Raw genomic sequence first — 14,908 nt, 5'->3', positions numbered from 1 at the left:
ATGTAGTGCGGCGCAACACCAGGGATTCCGGCGCCAACGTGGAACCTGCACAACACAACCAAAGTACTTTGCCCCAACGAAACAGTGAAGTTGTCAATCTCACCGGCTTGCTGTAACAAAGGATTAGATGTATAGTGTGGATGATGATTGTTTGCAGAGAACAGTAGAACAAGTATTGCAGTAGATTGTATTCGATGTAAAAGAATGGACCGGGGTCCACAGTTCACTAGTGGTGTCTCTCCCATAAGATAAATAGCATGTTGGGTGAACAAATTACAGTTGGGCAATTGACAAATAGAGAGGGCATGACAATGCACATACATGATATGATGAGTATTGTGAGATTTAATTGGGCATTACGACAAAGTACATAGACCGCTATCCAGCATGCATCTATGCCTAAAAAGTCCACCTTCAGGTTATCATCCGAACCCCTTCCAGTATTAAGTTGCAAACAACAGACAATTGCATTAAGTATGGTGCGTAATGTAATCAATAACTACATCCTCGGACATAGCATCAATGTTTTATCCCTAGTGGCAACAGCACATCCACAACCTTAGAGGTTTCTGTCACTCCCCCAGATTCAATAGAGGCATGAACCCACTATCGAGCATAAATACTCCCTCTTGGAGTTACAAGCATCAACTTGGCCAAAGCATCTACTAGTAACGGAGAGCATGCAAGATCATAAACAACACAAAGAGATTGATAATCAACATAACATAGTATTCTCTATCCATCGGATCCCAACAAACACAACATATAGCATTACAGATAGATGATCTTGATCATGTTAGGCAGCTCACAAGACCCGACAATGAAGCATAATGAGGAGAAGACAACCATCTAGCTACTGCTATGGACCCATAGTCTAGGGGTGAACTACTCACTCATCACTCCGGAGGCGACCATGGCGGTGAAGAGTCCTTCGGGAGATGAATCCCCTCTCCGGCAGGGTGCCGGAGGCGATCTCCTGAATCCCCCGAGATGGGATTGGCGGCGGCGGCGTCTCTGGAAGGTTTTCCGTATCGTGGCTCTCGGTACTGGGGGTTTCACGATGAAGACTATATGTAGGCGGAAGAGATAGGTCAAGGGGCGACGCGAGGGGCCCACACACTAGGCCGGCGCGGCCAGTGCTTGGGCCGCGCCGCCCTGGTGTCTGGCCACCTCGTGGCCCCACTTCGTATCATCTTCGGTCTTCTGGAAGCTTCGTGTGAAAATAGGCCCCTAGGCGTAGATTTCGTCCAATTCCGAGAATATTTCCTTACTAGGATTTCTGAAACCAAAAACAGCAGAAAACAGCAACTGGCTCTTCGGCATCTCGTTAATAGGTTAGTGCCGGAAAATGCATGAATATGACATAAAGTATGCATAAAACATGTAGATATCATCAATAATGTGGCATGGAACATAAGAAATTATCGATACGTCGGAGACGTATCAGCATCCCCAAGCTTAGTTTCTGCTCGTCCCGAGCAGGTAAACGATAACAAAGATAATTTCTAGAGTGACATGCCATCATAACCTTGATCATACTATTGTAAGCATATGTAATGAATGCAGCGATCCAAACAATGTAAATGACATGAGTAAACAAATGAATCATATAGCAAAGACTTTTCATGAATAGTACTTCAAGACAAGCATCAATAAGTCTTGCATAAGAGTTAACTCATAAAGCAATAATTCATAGTATAGGTATTGAAGCAACATAAAGGAAGATTAAGTCTCAGCGGTTGCTTTCAACTTGTAACATGTATATCTCATGGATATTGTCGACATAGAGTAATATAACAAGTGCAATATGCAAGTATGTAGGAATCAATGCACAGTTCACACAAGTGTTTGCTTCTTAGGATGGAGAGAAATAGGTGAACTGACTCAACAATAAAAGTAAAAGAAAGGCCCTTCGCAGAGGGAAGCATCGATTGCTATATTTGTGCTAGAGCTTTGATTTTGAAAACAAGAAACAATTTTGTCAACGGTAGTAATAAAGCATATATGTTATGTAAATTATATCTTACAAGTTGCAAGCCTCATGCATAGTATACTAATAGTGCCCGCACCTTGTCCTAATTAGCTCGGATTACCTGGATTATCATTGCAATGCACATGTTTTAACCAAGTGTCACAAAGGGGTACCTCTATGCCGCCTGTACAAAGGTCTAAGGAGAAAGCTCGCATTGGATTTCTCGCTATTCATTATACTCAACTTAGACATCCATACCGGGACAACATAGACAACAGATAATGGACTCCTCTTTTATGCATAAGCATGTAGCAACAATTAATTTTCTCATATGAGATTGAGGATATTTGTCCAAAACTGAAACTTCCACCATGGATCATGGCTTTAGTTAGCGGCCCAATGTTCTTCTCTAACATTATGCATGCTCTAACCATTAAATAAGTGGTAAATCTCCCTTACTTCAGACAAGACGGACATGCATAGCAACTCACATGATATTCAACCAATAGTAGTTGATGGCGTCCCCAGGAACATGGTTATCGCACAACAAGCAACTTAATAAGAGATAAAGTGCATAAGTACATATTCAATACCACAATAGTTTTTAAGCTATTTGTCCCATGAGCTATATATTGCAAAGGTAAAGGATAGAAATTTAAAGGTAGCACTCAAACAATTTACTTTGGAATGGCAGAGAAATACCATGTAGTAGGTAGGTATGGTGGACACAAATGGCATAGCGGTTGGCTCAAGGATTTTGGATGCATGAGAAGTATTCCCTCTCGATACAAGGTTTAGGCTAGCAAGGTTTATTTGAAACAAACACAAGGATGAACCGGTGCAGCAAAACTCACATAAAAGACATATTGTAAACATCATAAGACTCTACACCGTCTTCCTTGTTGTTCAAACTCAATACTAGAAATTATCTAGACCTTAGAGAGACCAATTATGCAAACCAAATTTTAGCAAGCTCTATGTATTTCTTCATTAATGGGTGCAAAGTATATGATGCAAGAGCTTAAACATGAGCACAATAATTGCCAAGTATCACATTATCCAAGACATTATAGCAATTACTACATGTAGCATTTCCCGATTCCAACCATATAACAATTTAACGAAGAAGATTCAACCTTCGCCATGAATATTATGAGTAAAGCCTAAGGACATATTTGTCCATATGCAACAGCGGAGCGTGTCTCTCTCCCACACAATGAATGCTAGGATCCATTTTATTCATACAAAACAAAAACAAAAACAAACAGACGCTCCAAGCAAAGTACATAAGATGTGATGGAATAAAAATATAGTTTCACTAGAGGAACCTGATAATGTTGTCGATGAAGAAGGGGATGCCTTGGGCATCCCCAAGCTTAGACGCTTGAGTCTTCTTGATATATGCAGGGGTGAACCACCGGGGCATCCCCAAGCTTAGAGCTTTCACTCTCCTTGATCATGTTGTATCATCTCCCTCTCTTGATCCTTGAAAACTTCCTCCACACCAAACTCAAAACAACTCATTAGAGGGTTAGTGCACAATTAAAATTTACATGTTCAGAGGTGACATGATCATTCTTAACACTTCTGGATATTGCACAAAGCTACTGAAAGTCAATGGAATCGAAAAATCCATCAAGCATAGCAAAACAGGCAATGCGAAATAAAAGGCAGAATCTGTCAAAACAGAACAGTTCGTAAAGACGAATTTTATTGAGGCACCAGACTTGATCAAATGAAAATGCTCAAATTTAATGGAAGTTGCGTACATATCTGAGGATCACTCACATAAATTGGCATAATTTTCTGAGTTACCTACAGAGAATTTGGCCCAGATTCGTGACAGCAAAGAAATCTGTTTCTGCGCAGTAATCCAAATCTAGTATGAACCTTACTGTCAACGACTTTACTTGGCACAACAATGCACAAAACTAAGATAAGGAGAGGTTGCTACAGTAGTAACAACTTCCAAGACTCAAATATAAAATAAAGGTACTGTAGTAAAAACATGGGTTGTCTCCCATAAACGCTTTTCCTTAACGCCTTTCAGCTAGGCGCAGAAAGTGTGTATCAAGTGCTATCAAGAGACGAAGTGTCAACATCATAATTTGTTCTAATAATAGAATCAAAAGGTAACTTCATTCTCTTTCTAGGGAAGTGTTCCATACCTTTCTTGAGAGGAAATTGATATTTAATATTACCTTCCTTCATATCAATGATAGCACCAACAGTTCGAAGAAAAGGTCTTCCCAATATAATGGGACAAGATGCATTGCATTCAATATCCAAGACAACAAAATCAACGGGGACAAGGTTATTGTTAACGGTAATGCGAACATTATCAACTCTCCCCAAAGGTTTCTTTGTAGAATTATCAGCAAGATTAACATCCAAATAACAATTTTTCAATGGTGGCACGTCAAGCATATTATAAATTTTCTTAGGCATAACGGAAATACTTGCACCAAGATCACATAAAGCATTACAATCAAAGTCATTTACCTTCATATTAATGATGGGCTCCCAACCATCCTCTAGCTTCCTAGGAATAGAAGTTTCGCGTTCTAGTTTCTCTTCTCTAGCTTTTATGAGAGCATTTGTAATATGTTTCGTGAAAGCCAAATTTATAGCACTAGCATTAGAACTCTTAGCAAGTTTTTGTAAGAACTTTATAACTTCAGAGATGTGGCAATCATCAAAATCCAAACCATTATAATCTAAAGCAATGGGATCATCATCCCCAATGTTGGAAAAAATTTCAGCAGTTTTATCACAGGCAGTTTCAGCAGTTTTAGCAGTTTCAGGCAGTTTTTCGCGCTTTGCATTAGAAGTGGAAGCATTGCCAACACCAATTCTTTTACCATTATTAGTAGGAGGTGCAGCAACATGTGTAGCATTAGCATTACTAGTGGTGGTAATAGTCCAAACTTTAGCTATATTATCTTCTTTAGCATTTTCTTCTTTTTCCCACCTAGCATGCAATTCGGCCATCAATCTTATATTCTCATTAATTCTAACTTGGATGGCATTTGCTGTAGTAACAATTTTATTATTATGATTTTCATGAGGCATAACTTTCGATTTCAAAAGATCAACATCAGCAGCAAGATTATCGACTTTAGAAGCAAGTATATCAATTTTCCCAAGCTTTTCTTCAACAGATTTGTTAAAAGCAGTTTGTGTACTAATAAATTCTTTAAGCATGGCTTCAAGTCCAGGGGGTGTGTTCCTATTATTGTTGTAAGAATTCCCATAAGAATTACCATAGCCGTTGCCATTATTATAAGGATATGGCCTATAGTTGTTACTAGAATTGTTCCGATAAGCATTGTTGTTGAAATTATTATTTTTAATGTAGTTTATATCAACATGTTCTTCTTGAGCAACCAATGAAGCTAACGAAACATTATTAGGATCAATATTTGTCCTATCATTCACAAGCATAGACATAATAGCATCAATCTTATCACTCAAGGAAGAGGTTTCTTCGACAGAATTTACCTTCTTACCTTGTGGAGCTCTTTCCGTGTGCCATTCAGAGTAGTTAATCATCATATTATCAAGAAACTTTGTTGCTTCACCAAGAGTGATGGACATAAAGGTACCTCCAGCAGCTGAATCCAATAGGTTCCGCGAAGAAAAATTCAGTCCTGCATAAAAGGTTTGGATGATCATCCAAGTAGTCAGTCCATGGGTAAACCTATTTTATTTGGAGTTTGCTTTCAGCTGAAGGCAGCTTCTTTGCTCTATTAACTTCAATACAGACCCTGGCAAACACGAGAGGGGATTTGGTAATAGGAATGGCTAACATTCTAGTAGTGCTCTACCCATGGAAATGCAAAGTCTCCGCCCTAGGCATACTAAAAGTTATCAACCAAATCGACCAAGTAGGCTTGGCCATGTCTCGTTCCGAGAATGAGTTGGTTTAGGGAGATCATTAGGTTACTGAGATCGAAGTAGTGAGGCTGCTTGGGCGATTTTTAACCAAAGATTTCATTCTTTCCCATGCTTGTGCAACATGCTCATTATCAAATTGTTTAAAATTCATTATGATACTCCTCAAAGATATAATTTTAGCAGGGGATAATATCTACCAATAAAAGCATCCTTGCATTTAGTCCATGAATCAATACTATTCTTAGGCAGAGATAGCAACCAATCTTTAGCTCTTCCTCTTAATGAGAAAGGAAACAATTTTAATTTCATAATGTCACCATCTACATCCTTATACTTTTGCATTTCACAAAGTTCAACAAAATTATTGAGATGGGCAGCAGCATCATCAGAACTAACACCAGAAAATTGCTCTCGCATAACAAGATTCAGTAAAGCAGGTTTAATTTCAAAGAATTCTGCTGTAGTAGCAGGTGGAGCAATAGGTGTGCATAAGAAATCATTATTATTTGTGGTTGTGAAGTCACACAACTTAGTATTTTCAGGAGTACCCATTTTAGCAATAGTAAATAAAGCAAACTAGATAAAATAAATGCAAGTAACTAATTTTTTTGTGTTTTTGATATAGCAAACAAGATAGCAAATAAAGTAAAACTAGCAACTAATTTTTTTGTGTTTTGATTTAGTGCAGCAAACAAAATAGTAAATAAAATAAAGCAAGACAAAAACAAAGTAAAGAGATTGGGATGTTGAGACTCTCCTTGCAGCGTGTCTTGATCTCACTTGCAAGAATTCAAGCGCCGGTAAATTTAGCTTGACACGCGTACAGCACGCGACCGTTGGGAACCCCAAGTGGAAGGTGTGATGCGTACAGCAGTAAGTTTGCCTCAGTTAAAAACCAAGGTTTATCGAACCAGTAGGAGTCAAGAAGCACATTGAAGGTTGATGGCGGCGAGATGTAGTGCGGCGCAACACCAGGGATTCCGGCGCCAACGTGGAACCTGCACAACATAACCAAAGTACTTTGCCCCAATGAAACAGTGAGGTTGTCAATCTCACCGGCTTGCTGTAACAAAGGATTAGATGTATAGTGTGGATGATGATTGTTTGCAGAGAACAGTAGAACAAGTATTGCAGTAGATTGTATTCGATGTAAAAGAATGGACCGGGGTCCACAGTTCACTAGTGGTGTCTCTCCCATAAGATAAATAGCATGTTGGGTGAACAAATTACAGTTGGGAAATTGACAAATAGAGAGGGCATGACAATGCACATACATGATATGATGAGTATTGTGAGATTTAATTGGGCATTACGACAAAGTACATAGACCGCTATCCAGCATGCATCTATGCCTAAAAAGTCCACTTTCAGGTTATCATCCGAACCCCTTCCAGTATTAACTTGCAAACAACAGACAATTGCATTAAGTATGGTGCGTAATATAATCAATAACTACATCCTCGAACATAGCATCAATGTTTTATCCCTAGTGGCAACAGCACATCCACAACCTTAGAGGTTTCTGTCACTCCCCCAGATTCAATAGAGGCATGAACCCACTATCGAGCATAAATACTCCCTCTTGGAGTTACAAGCATCAACTTGGCCAAAGCATCTACTAGTAACGGAGAGCATGCAAGATCATAAACAACACAAAGAGATTGATAATCAACATAACATAGTATTCTCTATCCATCGGATCCCAACAAACACAACATATAGCATTACAGATAGATGATCTTGATCATGTTAGACAGCTCACAAGACCCGACAATGAAGCATAATGAGGAGAAGACAACCATCTAGCTACTGCTATGGACCCATAGTCCAGGGGTGAACTACTCACTCATCACTCCGGAGGCGACCATGGCGGTGAAGAGTCCTCCGGGAGATGAATCCCCTCTCCGGCAGGGTGCCGGAGGCGATCTCCTGAATCCCCCGAGATGGGATTGGCGGCAGCGGCGTCTCTGGAAGGTTTTCCGTATCGTGGCTCTCGGTACCGGGGGTTTCGCGACGAAGGCTTTAAGTAGGCGGAGGAGATAGGTCAGGGGGCCACACGAGGGCCCCACATGCTAGGCCGGCGCGGCCAGGGCTTGTGCCGCGCCGCCTTAGTGTGTCGGCGCCTCGTGGCCCCACTTCGTGACTCCTTCGGTCTTCTGGAAGCTGCGTGTGAAAATAGGCCCCTGGGCGTTGATTTCGTCCAATTCCGAGAATATTTCCTTACTAGGATTTCTGAAACCAAAAACAGCAGAAAACAGCAACTGGCCCTTCGGCATCTCGTTAATAGGTTAGTGCCGGAAAATGCATAAATATGACATAAAGTATGCATAAAACATGTAGATATCATCAATAATGTGGCATGGAACATAAGAAATTGTCGATACGTCGGAGACGTATCACCGGGTCGCCCTAGAAACTAGAGATGTGCAAGCAGGGCCCGGACGAGACGGATTGCGCGTACCTGACGCGCTGGTGCGAGACGCGCAACTCTTGCGAGGGCGTGCACGAGATCCAGGCCATCAGCTTCTTCATGGGCGGCTGCCGGCCTAACACCATGCTGTGGCACAAGCTGCGTCGCAGCGAGCCCAAGACCATGGCCTCCCTCATGGCCATCGCCGACAAGTACGCGCTGGCTGAAGAAGCCGGCAAGGCGCCGGCTCCCTCCAGGCGGGACCACCACAAGTCGGCTGAGAACAAGCCGGCAGAAGGCGCCTCTCATGGCAGCCGGTGGGACAACTACCGCGGCAAGCGGCACTGCGACCAGCCGGACCGCCGGTACGGTTCCGCCCATGTGGCAGCCGTGTCGGACAACACGGCTGGCGGCAGCCGCGCCAGAAGCAAGACCGGCCCTGGAAGCCGAAGTTCACGTTTGAGCAGATGCTCGACTCGCCGTGCAAGTACCACAGCGGCAAGAACCCCTCCAACCACACCACCCGCAACTTCCACTTCATAAAGCGGCTGACCAGCGGCGAACCTCTCCCGCCTCCACCCCCGCCCCCTCCAGCCGGCGGGCCGGGTGGCCAAGCCGGCGCAGAGAACGCCAATCTCGAGCACCACGAGGCTAACCAAGTGCACCATGGCCGATACCTGGCCGAAGATGCTACCTACATCATCTTCACCTCCGAGCCCGAGGACAAGACGAGCCAGCAGAGCCGTTCCCTCGAGGTCAACGCGGTAATACCGCCGGTCCCCCAGTACCTAAACTGGTCAGAGCAGGCCATCACTTTTGATCGCCGCGACACACCGGCTGTCCTTCCGAAGCCGGGCAGCTACGCCATGGTCCTTGACCCCACCATTGGCACAACCCGGCGCAGCGTGCGCTTCTCGCGCGTCCTCATCGATGGGGGCAGCAGCATCAACATCCTCTACCGCGACACCGCCCGCAAGCTAGGCATCCAAGAAGCCGAGTTGCGTCCCACCCCCACCGTCTTCCATGGTATTGTGCCAGGCCACTGCTGCCAGCCGATTGGCCGGATTACGCTGGAGGTGATGTTCGGGAAGCTGGATCACTTCCGCACCGAGAGAATCGAGTTCAAGGTGGTGGACCTCATCAGTCCCTACCACGCGCTCCTGGGCAGGCCGGCCCTGACCAAGTTCATGGCGGTGCCCCATTATGGGTACCTAAAGATGAAGCTGCCTGGCCCTAAAGGGGTCATCACCATAGCCGACGACTATCGCCGCTCCATGGACTGCACCACGCAGAGCTCCAAGATGGCCCAGACGTTGGTCATCGTCACCGAGAAGCAGCTCATCCACGACGCTGTCGCCTTGGCCAAGGCCGCGCAGACGGACATGCCGGCTGCAGGCAACCCGGCTGGGACGACTCACTTCCAGCCGGCCAACAACACCAAGAAGATCCTGCTGGACCCGGCGCAGCCGGACAAGTACGTCACCATCGGTGCTGGCTTGAACAAGAAATAGGAAAGCGAGCTCACCAGCTTCCTCCGTGAGAATCGGGACATCTTTGCATGGACTCCAAAAGACATGCCGGGTGTGCCGAGGGAGTTGGCTGAGCACCACCTCCACGTCCGGCCTGAAGCTAAGCCGGTGAAGCAGCCTCTCAGGCGCTTTGCCGAAGAAAGAAGGAAGGCCATCGGTGAAGAAATCGCCCGGCTGCTGGTAGCCGGCTTCATCATGGAAGTACTACACCCGGACTGGTTGGCGAACCTGGTCCTGGTCCTGAAGAAGAACGGCTCCTGGCGCATGTGTATCGACTACACTAGCCTGAACAAGGCGTGCCTGAAGGACCCCTTCCCCCTGCCGCGCATAGATCAAGTCATAGACTCGACTGCCGGCTGTGAACTATTGTCTTTTCTAGATGCTTATTCAGGCTACCACCAGATTCCTTTGAATCCGGATGATCAAATAAAGACTTCATTCATTACCCCGTATGGGGCTTATTGCTACACGACTATGCCGTTCGGCTTGAAAAATGCAGGCGCCACCTATCAAAGGTGCATGCAAAAATGCTTGCAGGATCAGATCGGCAGAAACGTTCACGCATATGTGGTTGATGTCGTTGTAAAGACCAATGAGATGACTACCCTCCTTGATGACCTGAGAGAAACCTTCACCAATCTGCGAAGATTCCGGATGAAGCTCAACCCGGCCAAGTGCACGTTCGGCGTGCCATCCGGCCAACTCCTTGGCTACCTCGTCTCTCAGCGAGGGATCGAAGCCAACCCGGAGAAGATCAGTGCCCTAGAGAAGATGGAGCTGCCGCAGTGCCTCAAGGACATCCAGAAGTTCACTGGTTGCCTGGCCTCCTTGAGCCGCTTCGTCAGCCGGCTGGGGGAGAAGGCACTGCCCCTGCACCAGTTGCTGAAGAAGTCGGACACGTTCGTCTGGTCACCGCAAGCGGATGAAGCCTTCCGTGACTTGAAGCGCGTGCTCTCAACCGCACCCATCCTCGCAACGCCGGCTTCAATGGAGCCGATGCTGTTGTATATCGCTGCCACCAATCGAGTGGTTAGCGTCGTCTTGGTGGTGGAGCGCAAAGAAGACGGCAGGGAGCAGCTGGTTCAGCGCCCATTCTACTACCTCAGCGAGGTGCTTTCCCAGTCGAAGCAGAACTATCCCCACTACCAGAAGGTCACCTAAGGCGTGTACATGGCGGCCAAGAAGCTCAAGCACTACTTCCAAGAGCACCCCATCAAGGTGGTTGCCACAACACCCCTGGCGGAAATCATCGGCAGCAAAGACGCCAACGGCCGGGTTGCCAAGTGGGCTCTGGAGCTAGCCGCCCACACCATCCTCTACGAGGCACGCACGGCCATCAAGTCGCACATCCTCGCAGACTTCTTCGTCGACTGGGCCGAAATGCAATACCTGCCGCCTGTGCCTGACTCCACACATTGGAAGCTGCACTTCGACAGCTCGAAGATGCGCAACGGCTTGGGAGCCGGCATCGTCATCACCTCTCCTAAGGGAGACCGGCTGGACTACGTCCTGCAGATCCACTTCGCCGCATCCAATAATGTGGCAGAGTACGAAGCGCTCATCCATGGGCTGAAGCTGGCCAAGGAGATAGGCGTGCGTCGCATACTCTGCTTCAGCGACTCCGACTTGGTTATACAGCAAGCATCTGGCGACTGAGACACGAAGGACGCCAACATGGCCTCATACCGCTTCCACGTCCAGCAGCTATCCGGCTTCTTCGACGGCTGCGAATTCCACCATGTGCCACGAGCAAACAACGAGGCGGCTGACGCCCTATCCAAGATTGGCTCAACCCGGCAAGCTATCCCGCCAGGCGTTGCCCTGGCATTCCTCAAGAAGCCGTCCATCACACCGTCACCGGACTCGGATTCAATATTCGTGCCGGCTGACCCGGGGGCTGCTCAGTCGAACCCGGGGGCTTCATCGCCCAAGTCGGGGGCTCCAAAGCCAAACCCGCCGGCTTCCATGCCGAACCCGGGGGCTTCTCAGTCCAACCCGGGGGCTTCATCGCCAAACTCGGGGGCTAGCAAGCCGAACCCGCTGGCTTCCAAGCCGAACCCGGCGACCAAGCAATCGAATCCGGAAGCTCCCACGCAGGAGGCCTTGTTGGTTAGCGTATTCGAGATAAGATGCGTACCTTCATGGGCACAAGATTTCCTCTCCTGCCTCACCGACGGTGTGTTGCCTGATGACAGAGTCCAGGCCAGGTAGATTGAGAGAAGGGCCAAGGCCTATACCATCATCAACCACCAGCTGTACAAACGCAGCGTAAGTGGGGTGTTCCAGCGGTGCGTCGAGCCGGCTGAAGGGATTGAACTCCTACGGGAAATCCATCAAGGAGAGTGCGGCCATCACGCCTCCTCCAGAGCCATAGTGGCCAAAGCTTTCCGGCACGGTTTTTACTGGCCGACTGCGCTCAAGGACGCAGAAGAACTGGTGAAGAAGTGCAACGGCTGCCAACACTTCGCAAAGAAAAGGCACTCGCCGGCTTCCGCCTTGAAAACCATCCCCATCACGTGGCCATTTGCCGTATGGGGCTTGGATATGGTGGGCCCGTTTAGAACGGCGCGAGGCGGCATGACACATCTTTTGGTGATGATTGACAAATTCACCAAGTGGATTGAAGCCAAGTCGATCAAGAAGCTGGACGGCTCCACTGTCGTCACATTCCTCAAGGAAATCATCGTGAGATACGGCTACCCCCACAGCATCATCACCGACAACGGCAGCAACTTCTTCCAAGGCATCTTCTCTCGCTATTGCGAGGAAATGGGGATCCGGATGGACCTAGCCTCTGTGGCACATCCGGAGTCTAACGGGCAGGTGGAGAAGGCCAACGGCTTGATCCTAGCCGGCATCCGGCCCCGGCTGGTGGAGCCGCTTGAGCGAGCAGCCGGCTGCTGGATTGAAGAGCTGCTCAATGTACTATGGAGCCTGCGCACAACGCCAAACCGCTCAGTCGGGTACACACCATTCTTCCTCGTATACGGGGCCGAAGCCGTCCTGCCGACTGATATCGAGCACGACGCACCAAGGATCAAGCTCTACACAGAAGCTGAAGCTAAAGAAGCTCGCGAAGATGGAGTCGACCTGGTCGAAGAGGCCCGACTGCTGGCCGTGTCCAGATCTACCATTTACCAGCAAAGCCTCCGACGCTATCACAGCCGGAAGGTCCAGCCCTTAGCATTCCGAGAAGGAGACCTAGTGCTCCGGCTGATCCAACGGACAGCCGGACAGCATAAACTGTCATCCCCATGGGAGGGTCCCTTCATCGTGAGCAAGGCGGTAGGCAATGGTTCCTACTATCTCATAGATGCCCAAGAGGCTAGAAAAAACAAGCCGGACAAGGCTGACGAGGAGACTAAACGTCCCTGGAATGTCAACTTGCTTCGCCCATTTTATACTTGAGAGCAGGAATGTATGTATCCCTTGTACTCCTTTTGTAAGCTATGAAAAGCAAGCGCCAAGAGCGCCGTTTCCGACAAGTTTTTCGCGTACTCTACTTTGTTTCGCCGATTGGCTAACACCCTCTCACGTGGCCGGCTTAGTAACGTGATCCGGTTTCCGACAGCCGGCTTCCGATCCAGCTACAGACCGCAACCCGGCTGTCCGGCTGGAGGGAGTAAGTGCCTAGGGAGCCAGCACGCGAAAGACGGCTATGGGAAAGAGTGAAAGCGAATTGACTTGCAACCTTTCATAAAAGTGCCGGATTGCCGAACTCGGCTCGTTCGACTGAAATACTGTCGGCCTCGCCCAGCGGCCCGCTCTTGATCTGGCGACGGATCGCAAGTCGGACGTACGACCGGCAAGAGCAAAGCCAAAGAGTGGGGCGGATGGGAAAAAGCGAACAAGCCGGAAGAAAGCAAGCCGGCACACAAATGATTAACAAACACATTAAAGTGTGACTTAATAAAAGGATAACCATATTCATACATATGCACCCGGCATTCCGGGGACTTAACGAATTGTCTTGCAAAAGCAACATCTAAGATAGGTACATCTAAGCACCGGCTGGATCAGGACCAGTCGGGGGAGCATCAGCGGAGCCGGCTGCCGGGTCGTCCTCAGGCACGTCCTCCGCCTCCGCATCTTCTGTCTCCTCGCCCTCGTCTTCAGACGGCGGGTTCGGATCCTCGATGAAGACGCCCTTGTCGACGAAGTCGGCAATGGCGCAGGCTCGAGCCAGCCGAGCAGTCTTGTTTTCCGCCGGAAGAGTGTCCTCCACGCCGGCACTCAAGCTGGCCGAGGTCGACCTCGCTTTACCAAGAAAGCATGAAGGAAAGCGCCATGTCGGCTCCAGCGTGCGCAGCGGACTCCTTCCAGTCGAGGAAGCGGTCAGGCGCCATCTCCAGCCATGCGATGAGGTTGGCGAGGTCCTGCGGCAGCGTCTCAGTCGGCCACAGCAGCCGGATCAGCTCCTCCGCCACCTTCCAGAGCTCCCAGCCAAGCTTCGTGATGGGCACGACGCGGGCGGCCATGGACGCCATGTAGTCCTCCATGGTGAAGTACTCGGCGCTGCTCTCGCCGGTCTCCCGCCTCCGGGCATCGCGAGCATCACCAACTGCTGTCAGCGCCGCCTCCTACGCCTCAGGGAAGGCCGCTACAAAGAAGAAGCATGTCAGAAATCTATCGAAGCCGGAAAAAGCTGAAAAGTGCAAATTTTCGAAGTCCTAAAGTAAGACTGGCGGCAGCCGGCATGAGCCGACTACCCCCAGCCTGAAGATGGAGATTCTGAAGCTCTAAAGTAAGCCTGGCGGCAGCCGGCAAGAACCGACTGCCCCCAGCCTGAAGATGGAGATTTTGAAGTTAAAAAGAAAAAAGACTGGCGGCAGCCGGCATGAGCCGACTACCCCCAGCCCGAAGATGGAGATATCGAAAAAATCAGAGTTTCTGCCGCTGGCTGCCAACTTAAGCTGATAGCCGACAGCCGAAAGCCGGCAAAGGGGAAGAAAAGAGAAAAATAAAGGACTCACCCGCCAAGCCGCGGTCGAGTCGGCCAATCTCATCCACCCACCGCTTGGCGGTGGCCGACTGCTCTTCAGACTTGGCGAAGCGCAAGCCGCTACTGGTCCACCTCCTCCAGCCGCTTGCTCAGGCCCT

The sequence above is a fragment of the Lolium perenne genome, chromosome 3, assembly GCF_019359855.2.
Source record: "Lolium perenne isolate Kyuss_39 chromosome 3, Kyuss_2.0, whole genome shotgun sequence".
Classification (NCBI taxonomy): domain Eukaryota; kingdom Viridiplantae; phylum Streptophyta; class Magnoliopsida; order Poales; family Poaceae; genus Lolium; species Lolium perenne.
This window is presented reverse-complemented; position numbering follows the sequence as displayed.